Raw genomic sequence first — 14,680 nt, forward strand, 5'->3', positions numbered from 1 at the left:
TTGGTGTCTTGATATTCTGTCATATTATGATTTAAAAATAAATCATAGTATGTTCTAACTCTTAGAGAAAAGTCAATTTGGGAACAGATCCCAAAGGATCACCTCATAAAATTACTTTGAATATAAGATAAAGTGAAGTAAAACATGTAATGATGCTTATTTACATTTAATGATCGCTTGCTATGTGCTATTTGTAATTCCAGGATCTTTGCCTGTATTTGCTCCTTAAATCCTCACTATAACCCCTTGAAACAGGTGTTACTATGATCCACATTATAAAGATGTGGAAACTGAGGCACGGAGCATTTAACTAACTAGCTTAGTGTATCAGAGCAAGTAAGTGCCAGGTTCAGGAAATGAATTCAGGAAGGCTTGTCTAGGCACTAAACTCAAACCTATGTGCCAGTTTACTTAAACTCTAACCTCATTTATCTAATGCCGTTTCCTGTATGATTTTGGAGAAGGCTGGCCATAAGAGGCGTTTGTGAGAATGGAAGGAGGATGTGCAGCAGCAGACACTGAGCTAAGAGAACTGGTGCCAGGCCCCCAGGCATCGCTGCAGATCTAGAACACTATTTCTCATCTGCGAGCTCATCTCCTTGCAGCCTGCCTAGACGCCCTTCAACTTCTGGCAGTCATGGGCCAGATTCCCTCTGCAGGCCACTGAAGGCTCGATGTGGGATCAGAAACCCTGAGAAAAAGTGTTTGACTGACATAGGTTCCAGTTTATCCTCCTGGGTTTGGGTTTGCTCTGGGGGATTCTCTGTTGTTCTTGATTCCCCAAAATTGAAGTTCAGATTTTATTCATGATTGTTTGCCCTGCTGCCCTACAGTGACTGCCAGTCCACCTTCAAACTGAAGGCAACGATCTTCCATTGACACATTCACCAACTCCTCCCTGTGAGTTCTGGTTAGTAACTTTCCTCTGATCCTTCAAATGTATCCTTTCTGAACTTTGTTTCTGTGGGTTCTCTCATATTTGTCGAAAATTTATTCCTTAAAATAAATTCCTTATTTCATAATGCTCAGTGGCTTTACTTCTCTAATAGAATGCTCATTGATACACTTCTATAGAATAGAGACTGCTTCTCTAGAAAATAAAATCTTTTCCGACATTAACAAGATACAGCACATTATGATCACTTAATGATTTGCATATCATTTCATTCATCCTCTTTCTTCTCAAAAATTTATTCAACTGTTATCAAAAGAGCAAAACAACAAGAGTAGATACAAGTGTGGTTTATTTAAAGATGGTGCAAGTTCAACCTGATATTTATGGCACAAGGACATGGTCTCCCCAAATATACTAACAGAAAGAGAATTCCTTCAAAACAATCTCAGAAAGAAAGCCATTATGTTTTGACTTTTAAATCAAATAGTTACATGTTCTTAACCAATAGATTGTCTTATCTGAAGCCTTATTTATTATGTAGGGTTCCATTTGCCTCAATAATAATTCCCAAACATCATACCCTCTGATAACTTGAGAAAATTTCTGTTTGCTAACTACTTAATATTCCTTTTAACCCTCTTCAAATCCTCAACAACTTGCTTAAATGCTGGTGCTCAGACTGCTCCCAATTGTCTAATAAAGCGCTAAGCCCAGACAAACAGTGTGGAGAAAATGCACCACAATTCCTGTATGCAACATTCTTGTTTTGACATCTCAGTGAATCTATTTACATGTAGTAATTTCCCAGTGCCATTATGAGATTCATTATGGCATTCTTGCAAAATATGACAGATAGTCTCATTAGTTTTTTTATTCATAAAACCCATGGTGTTGTTTTGCTTCTTAAGCAAAAAAAAAAAAAAAAAAAAAAAGAAAGAAAATAGGCAATTCCATGATAGATTTAATTCAGAGTCAGAACTCAATAATGCTAACTCTGCATATCAATGTTAAGAATTGACAGAAGGAGCAGTGGGGAAAAAACAGGACTGCACAAATGATTGTATTATGCATTGTGAAAAGTTATGAGCTGTAAGCTGATGGCTGAAAAAGAAATGGGGACCTAAGGGCTAAGCAAAGGAAGTAGAGAAAGCAACAATGAATCCTAAGGTACATACCGTTTGCATTTTCTTGGAATAATAAATACAACAGTAGAAAGAAAGAAGAAATTAATAAATTAACCTTAATAGAATGTAGAAAAGCAAGATGTCAGAGACTTTAAGGAAAAAGAAATAATTATCAATGGATGAACAATACAATATAGAATAGTATCTGTTCACAAAAAAAAAAAACAAAATTAAAGGAAGACACCTTTGGAATGTCAACACTAAAATCTCTTCAAGAAGACATGAGTAGAGTAACTGCATACCAGCAGAAAATTACTCTTATTGAAATTTCCATTCCTATTGATCGGCCATCCATATTTTGTTGCAATCAGCAAACCTGCCTAGAAGATGGATTCCACAGTCAAATCTGAATTTAAAATTGCAGATAGTAGGTTTTCAAATCTTATCTTTTGTTTTGCCTTTACCACTACTTTAGAAAGACTGAATAATTGTAAAACTTCCTACATTCTTAAAAAAAAGTAAAAAAAAAAAAAAGTCCCAAACTATAAATCTGCATTGAACAGAAGACTTCTGGCAATAAATTAAAAGCATCTCTACAGCTGGAGAAGCAATGGTTTTTTTCATTTCTCAATGGTTTTATCTGCTTCTGTGATTACTTTCCGTGAAAAAAGAATCATAAGTTATTTTTTAATCCCTAACAACCATTTATGTAGTTGTTTAGAGAAATGATGTTTAAAGTTGCAGTTCATATATGTGGAAATTAAGAAATTCTCAGACATAGTTTCAAATGTGAGTATTATCAGAGTGGAAAACATGGTTGGTTGCCTTATTCCATATCCAGGAAATAATGTTAAAAAATATATACTTGTGTACAATTCTCTTGAATATTTTGATGCTTCAGATGCATCAGTATTCTGGACTTCAAGCAGTTTTGCTGCCAAAAGCTTTTAATAGCCTGAGTGAAACACAAGAATACATTATTTGTTGGGAAAAGAGAAAGAGAAAGGTATTAACATTTATTTTTGGCTCTGTGCCTGGTTCTGTGCTATGAATGTGAACAAAGGATCTCTTTCTACTCACATGATTTTCCTCTCTCTAAGCATTCTTACTAACCTTTACTAATGGCATAACTTTCTTGATATTTTTGTCATCATATGTCTGTGACAGACACAATGAGTAAGGTCTTTACTTATTTTTATATAATAACTATATATATATATAGTTATGTATATATATATCTCCTAATCCTTGTATGCATCCTATGAGGTAGTAATTAATGTTATCTCCTGTATACAGAAGAGTATACCAAGGATCAGAGAAGTTAATTAACTTGCCTATGGTCATTCAGCTTACTTGTTAACGATTACTCAGCTTACTAGGCAGATTCAGAATCCCAAATCAGGCAGATGACCTGGCTGTAGACAGGCTCTCATAGACAATATTGGGATGTTAGTGTAAGTATGGAGAATTGAATTCAATGACTTACACTTTCTGATTAAAAATCTAGAAGAAAAAAAAATCTAGATAGATTCCTCCTTTCTGATAAATGAATATGATAAATAAAATGTGTACTATTACTAAGGTCTGTTAATTTAGCTTATATTTCCCAGCTTACTGGAGATTTATTTCAGCACAAAACTGCACATTTTCATAGATAAAATTTGAAAAATAAGGATGTAGAAAAATGTTGCTAAATAGTCTATAGATAAATAGCATTGTGGAAGTTTATTTCAGTTCTAACGAGCTCATCCACATACAATAATTTAATTGAGCTCTTGAGAGTTCTTGAATTCTTACCGCAGGCATTAAAAGACCAGACTCTTTTTTTTTTAATTAATGGAATGCTATGAAACAAACAAACAAAAAATGTTGCATTTCCCATATCCACTGCCCACCATGTCTGGTTAAGCGGTTAATACCTTCTGGCGTTTGTGTTTGTTGACAAAATGTGATGTTAGTGGAACCCCTTTCATTGTAATTTAATGTAGCTGGTTGGTCAGCTTATTAGTGAGGAAGTGATAGGCTCTAAGTATCAATGATCAAGGAAGATGTACATGGCAGCAACCCTCTGAGAAGGGACTCAGCTCTCTGTGCTCTGCTTGCTCATTTGTGTCTATCTTTATCAATCTGTGTTAGTGGCATAACCAAATTCCTCTCCCTCTTCTACTGTATCCTGATTTTTGTTAGAGTGTCAATTTGCACAACCCCTGATAAAGAATGGTGGTTAGTATAATCCTCTAAGCTAATCATGACAAAGCCATTTTCCAGTTTCATTACCTTACTTGCTTTTATGGTTAAAAGAATAAAACTCAAAATGCTAATAATGAAGAAAGAAGGTCCTTACTTATTTTATCATTAAGCAACTGCTTTGGTACCATCAGCTCTTCCTTTCGGACTATTTTGTATGACTATCTTTCAAGTTGTAGAGACCTTTACTTGAAAGAAAGATAGATTAGGAGACAAAAATGGAATACATACATATTTATGTATATATTTTTATATACAAAAATGCATGTATGTATATGTATATAATATATGTATGTATATATCTACATAATTAAGCATTAATAATGCTTACATGTAACAGGTACATATTTATGTATGCATGTTTGTGTGTATATGTATGTGTGAGGGTGCTAGATTTAGAGAGCTAGGAGATACGTATTCCATTTTTTGTCTCCTCATCTGTCTTTGGTTATAAAATACTCTTGTTTGAGATAATTTTACAGTTTAATAATCATTTTTATTTTTGAAGATAATGGCAGACGAGCTCAGGATAGTAATTTTTAAAAACAGAGCAATAATCTTTAACTTCCTGCACACATACATATATGGATGGTGCAAATTTTGAACTCTTGGACTACTACCATCCTACCATACCTCACTTCCTTGAAAACTTTAAAAAAAATATGGTTTATTAATCTCTCAATTTAATTACTTCTGGATAGGGTTTATAAAATTTCATTCCTGAATATCTTCATCCAATGCATTAGAAGGATTTAAAATAAAAAAATATTTAAGAGTTTAGAGGAAAAATGGTTTTAAAAGACACTGTAACCTTTTAAGTAAAAAATATCTTTAACAAATCTTGGTGTCCATGAATGAAAATTTATGTATATATTATCTAGTCTTATTGTTTATAGTCAGATTTGACTAACTGTGGAAACTTCTATCTAAACAACTTAGATTTTATTTGTTTATACTTTAAAATAGAAAATATAGCTTCTAAAATTATGGGATCTTGAGTGTTTCTTGTGGGAAGAAATCAGCGGAAGAAAGAAGAAACTCTACCTTGTCTTTATAACACATCATTTTATTAAATAAAAATTTAAATTTATTTAAATTTAAATAAAATTAAATACATAAGTTAATTATTAAATAAAATTAAATAAGAATCCACAAAATATAATTATTAAAAGGTTATACAAAAAGAAAGATAAAAATGAAGGTTATACGTAACTACTAATCTCTCCACAGATCATCTCATATCAACAATTGATAGAATAACAGGCAAATATGTTAATTAACAGTAACAAATATTGCCTCACAGATGCTTGATGCTATATACTTTCTTTCTTAAGTACCATAACATCACTTTAAACTATAAATAATTGCCAACATACAAACCACACCTCATTCTGAGATATAATTGGAAAATCAGCAACTACAAACATCTAATAACAAGCACACTCTGAATATATATATATATATAAACTATGAATATATATATATGAACTATATATACATTTGTAGGTATTTTTAAATTTATTGTGGCGATTTTGGTGGTGTGCTATAAAAATTGATATGCTGTGAGCATTGATTTAGAAAATAAGTCTGAAGCAGAAAAATATTTGAGTCAGATGGTTGCACATCAACTTATATTTCTTTTGTAGCCACCATTTAATGGAACCTGAAACTTCACTGTGGGTATAACACTGAACTTGATTTAATTAGTGACTTTAAATATCATAAAAGAATGCTTTAATGCTGAATGTTGTAGAACATTCCCTTGTTCTTTTTAAAAGTCACGAAGTGCCTAATCCAGATTTATTTTGAAATCTTTTAATTAATCTGTGCTCTGCATTCTTTCTTTTTCCTGGTTTAAACAACATAGAAAACAAACAGCTCTAAAAGTCAATTCTCTCTTTATATCCAATTCCAGATTTAAAATCTCTTATATAATCCTTAGGAATTACTTCTGGTCATTTGAGGTTTACACATATTCATCTCTGTATTTGCTTTTATAAATTTGCCAAGGGCAAATGGCATTTTGTGATGATCCTCTGCATCTAAATGGTTCATTGCATGTAAAATTTCAGTTAAATTCTGCTAAGACATTCATGTTAAAAGAAGCAATATTTATTAAATCACATTATTGATAGAGAACTATAGTTCAGAGTTTACAGAATACATTCAGAGACAGTCAACAAGGTAACAGTTTAGCTGATAATACAATGTAGGCACATCTATTTTTAAATACTTGACATTTTTTTCCATGAAGCAGTCTTTTCTAAGTACAATGAAATTTTGGAAAAATTTCAAGATAATGGTGAATGAGATTTTTATTTTAATATAAAACATTTAAATTTATAGATATCAGATAAAATACATGAATCAGAATCTTCAAACTTACTGCATTATTTCTCTAATTCAAATAGCATTTATCAGTTTTTCTTAGAGAAGTTGGGGTTTGAAAGACTGGAGTTATTTCTAGAAACTAGAACTTATAAAAGCATCATGATCCAATTGGCAACAGTCAATAACAACGAAGCAGATTAAAGAGTGGTATATATTAAACTGGATTTACGGATGGATGAGAAGAAGAGCTGAGTTAGATTTAGAGGCAGAAATTATAGCAAAAGGGAGAGAATGGCTGTCATCTTTTTTTTAACCTTCCTAATAAAATATAAAATATTCTCACTAGATAGCATAGATAGATAGCACTGGGTTACAGATAGGATAGATAGATAGAATAGATAGATAGAATAGATAGATAGAACTGGGTTGCAGATAGCACTGTAATCCAGTTCAGAGTTAGGCTCATCCAAATCTAGAAATCACTCCAGAAAAGAGATTAGTTGCCTGAGATAAAGACTTAAAAGACATACACTGTTTTAACATGGGATAGTTGTGAAAGGGGTGGCAGCTTGTTTTCAATAAGTCTTGCAGTTTTTACTGCAAGAAAGCTCCATGATGTCACATTTTTCTAGGCAAAGTGTTCAGAGAAAGTTATCAACAAACCTTACCCATGTTGAACTTAGATAAAACAAAATGTAGCCATGCATCTTTCCAGCAGGTCAATACAAAGAGTCTATGTAACCTGAAAGAGATCGCATTGAGAGTATTTTTTAGGTAATGGGGATACAAAGTAATGTCATTTATTAAGAGCTCCGCTAATGAGTAAGGTTACCCTTTAGGGATAGTGTTGAAAGGGCTTAAGTATCTGAAATGTTAAGAGTGGACTCAATTTTTCAGTTCTAAAATCAAATTTCATTCAGTCAGTGGGAAACAAGTCCTAAATGAGTATGTAGCGGTAAAAATGCATTTCAAACCATTTCCATTGATAGAAAATAATTATAAAAAGTAAAGCATTATTTTTTCTCACATAAATTTTCTGGAGATTGGCCATCTATATGTCTTTCATCTGGCTGCAATGCTGTACATTGCAGCATTGATGTGGGCTGCTTCTTTCTACTCAGCTATTATTAATTTCTTGGATTTGTCTTTTATGCTTGCAGATATGTAATTGCAAAAATTGTGGCTCCACCTCCACACATACCTGCCTGGCAGGTGGGAAGCGAATGGCAAAAGGGTAAAAAGTCTTTCTCCTGGGGAAGGGTCCTCAAGAATTCTTCTACAACTCATTGGCCTTTTTTTTGCTATAAGTTACTTTTAGCTGAAAGAAAGAACAATTAAGATTAAAGAAATGGATTCTGTTAGTAAGGAATAGAGTGGGATGAGTCATGAGTAGGAACTGACAGGGTATGTCAAAGAGAGTATTCAAAATTTTGCCACATCATTTGGGAATTTCTAAGAAGTCTGACATTAAAGGATTCTATCCAGGAGGATTCTAAAAGATCAGCATTTATCCTGTCTCAAAATAATCTTGGTCTAAAGCAAACTAGAAGCCAGTATATATCTCAGTATTAAGTGGAGGAAACAAATTGCTCCAGGTAATTTAAAAGAAAGAGATAGATATCAGGGAGAGCATTAAATGCTTATGAAATTGTTGCAAAGGTGGGATGAGTGAGGGAGAAGTCTGCTGCTGTCACTACCACCAGGAACTGGAAGAACATGCCTGGGATTGGATCTCGTGGTTTCCTAGTGGAGAGAGGGTGTCATGAAATCTAAGGAATTTCTCTCTTTTCCCTTAGAACCACAATGATGTGGCACCATTTTCAAATGGCTCAGGATTTAATGTTCTGCCAAGATTCCTTTGGAACCTGTTGTAAATCACAGATGGAATGGCTTTTAGAAATTTGGAGAAAGATAACAGCATGAATGGACTGAAGTTGGCATGTGAGAACTGCCTAGATGAGAAAGTTCTCAAAAGATTCAAATACATAGGTATATTAGATTTATTAGATGAGACGAGATAATTTCCCAGCTGACTGCCTTTACTTGGAAGGGCCAAATGGTTTTGTTAGTGAGAAGGGGACCTACATCATTGAGAAGCAGAATGATAGCTCTCCTCTGTAGATGAGGGGGACAGCTGAATTCCTAAGTAGTAGAGGTCAGGTGGTAGCACTGACCTAATACAAGCAAAGAAGTCATAAATACCATAATGAGCAGCAAGGCTGGAATAGAAACTGTGCCGATTTGAATCTGTTGTGTATCCCAGAAAAGCCAAATGCTTTAATCCTCATTCAGTATTGCTGGGTGGAATCTTTTTAATTGTTTTCATGGAAATAGACATACTCAATTGTGGGTGATAACTTTTAATTAGATGGTTTCCATGGAGATGTGTCTCCACCCATTCAAGATGGGGTTGCTTACTGAACCATTTTGGAAAAAGCTTTAGAGCCACCAGAACCAACAGAGCCCCTAAAGCCAGAGGCTGTTGGAGATGCAGAAAGCAAACACCCCTAGGGAAACCCTTAAAGAAGCCTGGAGAGAAAGGTAGCAGATGTTGCCAGGTTCTCCATGGGCCTTTCCAGTTGATGGAGAAGCCCCGAACATCACTGGCCTGCTTGAATGAAGGTACCTTTTCCTGGATGCCTTAATTTATGCCTAATTTGGACATTTTCATGTCCTTAGAACTGTAAACTTGCAACTCAATAAATTCCTCTTTTTTTAAAAAATCTGCTCTGTTTCTGGTATCTCACATTCTGACAGCTTCCAAACTAAAACAGATTTAGGGACCCTGACACTGGGGGTCTATAATTATGGTTATTAGACCATGACATTTCAGTTGGTGAGATAAACAGGCAGTCAATAAGGGTGTTAACTGACCTATGAAACAATAACAACATAAAAACATCACGAATGAATGGAAAAAAAAGCTAATGTTAACTATCACTAAGTCAGATAGCACACCTGAGCCAGTTCGCATACTCAAGGGTATTTACATGTAGAAAAGACTGAGTCTTCTTGGGAAAGGTCCACATCAAACATATAAAGTAGTGATTTTTCTGAGCTGTATCCAAAGGGACCTATGATATTTCATGAGTAACTGAATATTGGGGAAAGATAAATACTCAGATATTTTGAATATATATTCAGTTAAATACAAGTTAAATACAAGGTCTGAACTGATTCTGTTATTAGAAGACCTTAAATATCATCATACTTCTCACTCCTCATCCCTCCCCACCACTGTCACTACCATATACAGTGGGGACTACAGATGATCAGATGGTTAGATGCTAACTAAAGTTCTGAATAAAAGCCATCTTACAGTTGTGCCTTATCATTTTGCCATCAATAAAGAAACGCAGTGCTTTGCAACCATGTTAGATTTTATAGACAGCCCATAAAAGCTTGGGAATGTGGCTATAGTCTATTGATCAGGTGACTGGAAGATAGCTAGTTGGGCCTAGAGCAAAAGAAGGATCTGTAGTAGGTTCAAGCTGGAGTATCAAAGACCCTGCCTCTTGGGACACATGGCCAACAGGGTGCTAGAAATATTTGTAGTAGATAGGAGCACTGTATGGTAGCTTTGGCAAGCCACATTTGGAGAGTCACAGCATAGACTACCAGAGTCCAGGAATAAAGATATGCTATCTATACAAGGGAAATATAAATCATTCACAGTGGAGCTCCTGGCCTGCTAATGTAGTGGAGATTCAGTGCATGACAATGGGCATAAAGTGGATATCCCAAAACAACTTCCTTTCAGGAACTAGATATTTGGAGTTTAAAAGGGTAGAAGTTTGAGTGGGTGAAACTATAAGAAGTACATTCAAGATTGTGCAAAGCAGGTCCAGAAGGCTTGTGTAAGAATCCCCAGGTCACTTTCTACTATTGCAATGATACCTCACCACCAGCTCACATCTATGGTCCCATCGACGACTTCACAGTCTGGTTAGTTCTCTATGTTGGTGTGAGCTATTCTCTGTGTTGGTGTGAGATGAAAATGTACTCTTACTGCATTACAGCTCCATGCCACAGAGGTTCTGAAAAACATTTGCGAAGTGGAAATTCTCTTCGTCAGTATGTTTCAAATAGTGTAACCAGTTGTCAACTTCAGTTGGAGCGAGGGCAGTCAGTCATAAGAACTGACATAAACCATTAGCTGTGTTGAATGGTTTGGCTTGTTGGTCAGGAGCTGGAAAGAGCTAAATTGGGAAATCAGAGACAAAGGGTTTGAGAAAATGGCTGTGGATGGACCTAAGGAAATGGTCACAAAGCATGCAGGTATTTATGTCGTACTTGAATGTTCATCAGATCATTATGAAAACAAATCCAGAGGAAGGCATTCACTTTCCTCAGAGCTTTATATAAACCAATTAGCCATGGTGGCTGGGATGGAGACTATGGATGAGCCCCAAAGCATGGACCCTCTTTCAAGACTGCCTGTTGCTATTGCCCAATTTACACTGAGCCCTCAATAGGGCATTATTTTTCAAGGACCTGTACCAATCACCTGGTGTCAACTTTGTTATGTTAAATCCCATCAACTGCAAAAGGGGCAAACACTTGTCTTTGGTTGTATTTATAAATTCCAAGGTTTTTGCTGGCTTTCCTTACACGGAATAGCCCTGTGAACACCATTTCTGGTGTTCAGAGTGATAACCTTTACAAACACTCATTGTAATAACATTTCTTAAATTCTTTCAGGCTCGTGAAAGGAAATCTCTGTGCTACAATAACCACTAATAATATAGTCTTTTTTATGTTTAAACTATAATTATTTTGATCTCGCAAAATGATAAACGTACTGTCCAAAAGCAATAGTTACGAGGACCCATCTGAATATTTGAACTCTCGCAAAAAGTAAGATTATATAATTTGTTAACTTTGGGAAATATTAATTTTATATAAGCCCTTCATTTGGTGAGCATGTTGGATTGTTTAAAGTGATTGCCAAATGTAGTTGTGTAGTGGTGAAGGCCTGCTATGGAGATCCTTATCTGATAGTTTATAGTTCTTCTTTAATTTAACACAACTTGATAATCATTTTATCTTTCTCTCTCTGCACTGTTAGTTCACTGTAGTTGTTTTGTCTGTTGTTGAAATTCCTATCTGTCCAATGAAATATCTGTAATTTTAATATCAACAAATTGTTTTTTCTTAGTTATCTGAATTGTCACTTTGATTTATTTCATTTAAAAGAAGCATTATTCCCATAAATCTCTGCTCTTTTCCATCAAAGGTAGCTGATTCCCAAGAATGGTATTTATCCCACTTTGCTTGTCATTAGCTCTTGGCATGGATGCATTTGATGTATTTGTTAGCAGATTATCTACTCTAAGTAATAAAACATCCTGGCACTATCTGACTATTTATGTGAACCAAACAAATGCTCCCTGTGCTTTTTTCTTCTTACACGTATTTTTCATTCACTCTTGCAAACTTTACCCTAAATGTGAATTAGCTATAAAACTTATTTATATTTTAAAATAAATTATTCAAAGTAATCAATTCTAGGTGTCCTTGGGAGAAAAAACTCATTTCTGTTACAGTAGACCAAAAGCACCACTAACTTAAAGATCACACTTCCTATTAGAGTGTGCTTGGGACAGCTTACATGATTCTCTATAAGTCACTTAGCTAGCTGGTCAAAAGTTAAGAATATAATTCTACCTATTTTTCTATTCAAGTAGGCAACAGCGTTTCTTTCCAAGCTACACTTAAACTATTCATTCTGAAAGATTAGTATCAGTGATATATGCAAGGGTTCACAAAGATAGGGCTCTGAATGAATAAAATAAGTACAAAAATAGCATTTATTTGAGCATGCTTTTGGTTTATCAATTCTGTTTAGCCTGAAAAAAAAATTCACCTCTGGAGATTATAAAGTCAGTCACTGATGGCATTATGAAAGAAATGATTGAATAGGTTAGGGAGGACAAATGAACACATATAAGTTAATAAAAATTAATTTCAAATATGCCAGCCTTGTGGATTTGTTACCAAGGAAGTGCTTATTGTCTGACGCTCAAAGAAGTGAATGCCATGACATTGGGGTTTTGAGAAAAAAAGAAGAGCTTTAATATGAGATAGGAGACCCCACCCCTACCCCTACCCTCAGCTCAAATCTATCTTCTGGAGTCTAAATAACTTAGGGGTTTTATGGTACTTAAACAAAGGGAGGTAAAGATAATGACATTATTTAGATTGGCATATATTGATAGGCTAGGTTTTGATTATAGTTAATAGGGAATATGCAAGTTCGGACCTGAGAAGCCCTTGAAAACTGGCAAAAGCCAGCTGGGGTAAGCATGAAGTAGCTATAAATGAGGGTAGGCATCTAGTGACAGCAATGTTATAAATCACGCAGTCATCATAAGATAACAAGCTATAATAACAAGAAATAAGCTAAGGAATGGAATAAGCTAAAATAACAACTACAACTGTAAATAAAACCAGTGTAGTCAGGTGTTACAGATTTTTTCCCTCCCATGCTATCCATGGACCTTTTGTTTCAAATAAATCAGAGAGCAATTTTAGAATCACGGAACTTAAAACACCTTAATCCTAATCGAATAAGGAGATTTATAAAGTGTAGGAAACAGAAGAAGAAACAAAAAGAGAAATACAGTTAGATGAAACAAAGGAAGCAAAACTGAGTATCAAGAAATTGCTGCCATCTTTCTAAAATAAAACTCAGGGGCTTCTTTTAGAAAAGAGGGAGAATTTCAACTTGTCCTGAGTCCCCATTCTCCCAGGCTAATTTCTCCTTAATTCTATAATCTAAGGCTAGAACATTTAAATAACAGCTATTAGAGAATAGCCACAGATGACAGAATTTCACAGATGACAGAATTTCAAAAGAGAGTTATCTGGTTTAAAGAAATTAACTTACATATTTTAAGCTTATAATAAATGTTCAGTTAACTTAAAACTCACAAGCTCTGGGAAGTTGGGCATTTACCTCATCTCTAAAATGGGCATAAAAATAACACCTGCCTCTTAGAGCTATTATGATCTTTCAGTGAGGCAATAAATGCAAAGCAGTAAGAAAACATGTCATAGTAAGAAAACATGTCATAGATAGAAACTCTGTACATTTTAAGCATTCCATTTGGAATCATGGAAAAATTTTGGTAGTGGATAGTGGTGATGGTAGCACAAAATTATGAACATAATTAATAGCACTGAATTATATATAAATAAATATATAATTTATTATACATAATAAATATATAATATAGGCAAATTTTAGGTTGTATATATCTTACTATAATAAAAATTAAAAACAAACAAAACAGGACTATACAACACGAACAGTGAACTGTAAAATAAACCATGGATTATAGTCGGTAGTACAATATAATAACATTCTTTCTATTGTAGCAACAGTACTATACTAATACAAGGTATTAATAATGAGAGTCGTGGGTATAGGTAGGAATTTTATTTTCTGCATGATTTTTTGGTATGCTTACTTCTCTATTAAAAAAAGGAGGACATTTTAGGTTGTATATATGTTACTAGAACAAAAATTTTAAAAAATGGACAAACATAGGCCTGTACAACACAAACAGGAAACAAAAAGAAAACAAGTTTCATTTTGAGCACTGGGTAAGTTTTTGTTCTCTCTCTTGTTTGGTTAAGTTATGAAAAAAAAATCAGAATTCTAAGCATAGAATGTACTTATACATAAATTTGCTAATATATAATGGCAACAGTGCCGTGATACTTTTATATAATTTTAAATATTATGCTATATCTGTATTATCTTTTCATTTGTTTCACAATTTTTACTTATAAATGCCAAAGGCCATTGTTTTGATTAGCTGCTTTATACTCTTTTTGTGGTTAGCCTTGGTAAGCTAAAATATATATATATATATATGCCATATATTGACATAAACAAAACATTTCTTACAATGATTTGAAAATTATCCCATGTCGTGGGATATATTCCAGATCATTTTCTTTAACAAAACAACTAGTTCTCAAAATAAATCTTATAATTACCTTGTTCATATGTTAGCTGCGTGAATCTTTTTAGTAAATGAGGACCATATGTTCTACTAATCAAGCTATATAAACA

At 34.0% G+C, this 14,680-nt stretch overlaps 1 protein-coding gene across 7 annotated transcripts in view; it reads right to left on the reverse strand.

The window, feature by feature from the left end:
- Positions 1–13,584, reverse strand: part of TMPRSS15 (transmembrane serine protease 15) — a 170,477-nt gene extending 156,893 nt beyond the window's left edge. For 5 of the 7 annotated variants that reach the window (XR_013158614.1, XR_013158615.1, XM_077118756.1 and 2 more), the window contains exons 1-3: positions 13,531–13,584; positions 10,607–10,796; positions 7,266–7,339 (exon numbers count right to left, since the gene is read on the reverse strand). The gene's annotated coding sequence lies outside the window, so the exon portion shown is untranslated. Of the gene's footprint in view, positions 1–7,265; positions 7,340–10,606; positions 10,797–13,486 lie in introns of all 7 variants that reach the window. The other 2 variants (XM_077118754.1, XM_077118757.1) reach the window with 2 other exon arrangements.
- Between the last annotated feature and the right edge of the window lie 1,096 nt (positions 13,585–14,680).

This window comes from Tamandua tetradactyla, chromosome 10, assembly GCF_023851605.1.
Source record: "Tamandua tetradactyla isolate mTamTet1 chromosome 10, mTamTet1.pri, whole genome shotgun sequence".
Taxonomy (NCBI): Eukaryota; Metazoa; Chordata; class Mammalia; order Pilosa; family Myrmecophagidae; genus Tamandua; species Tamandua tetradactyla.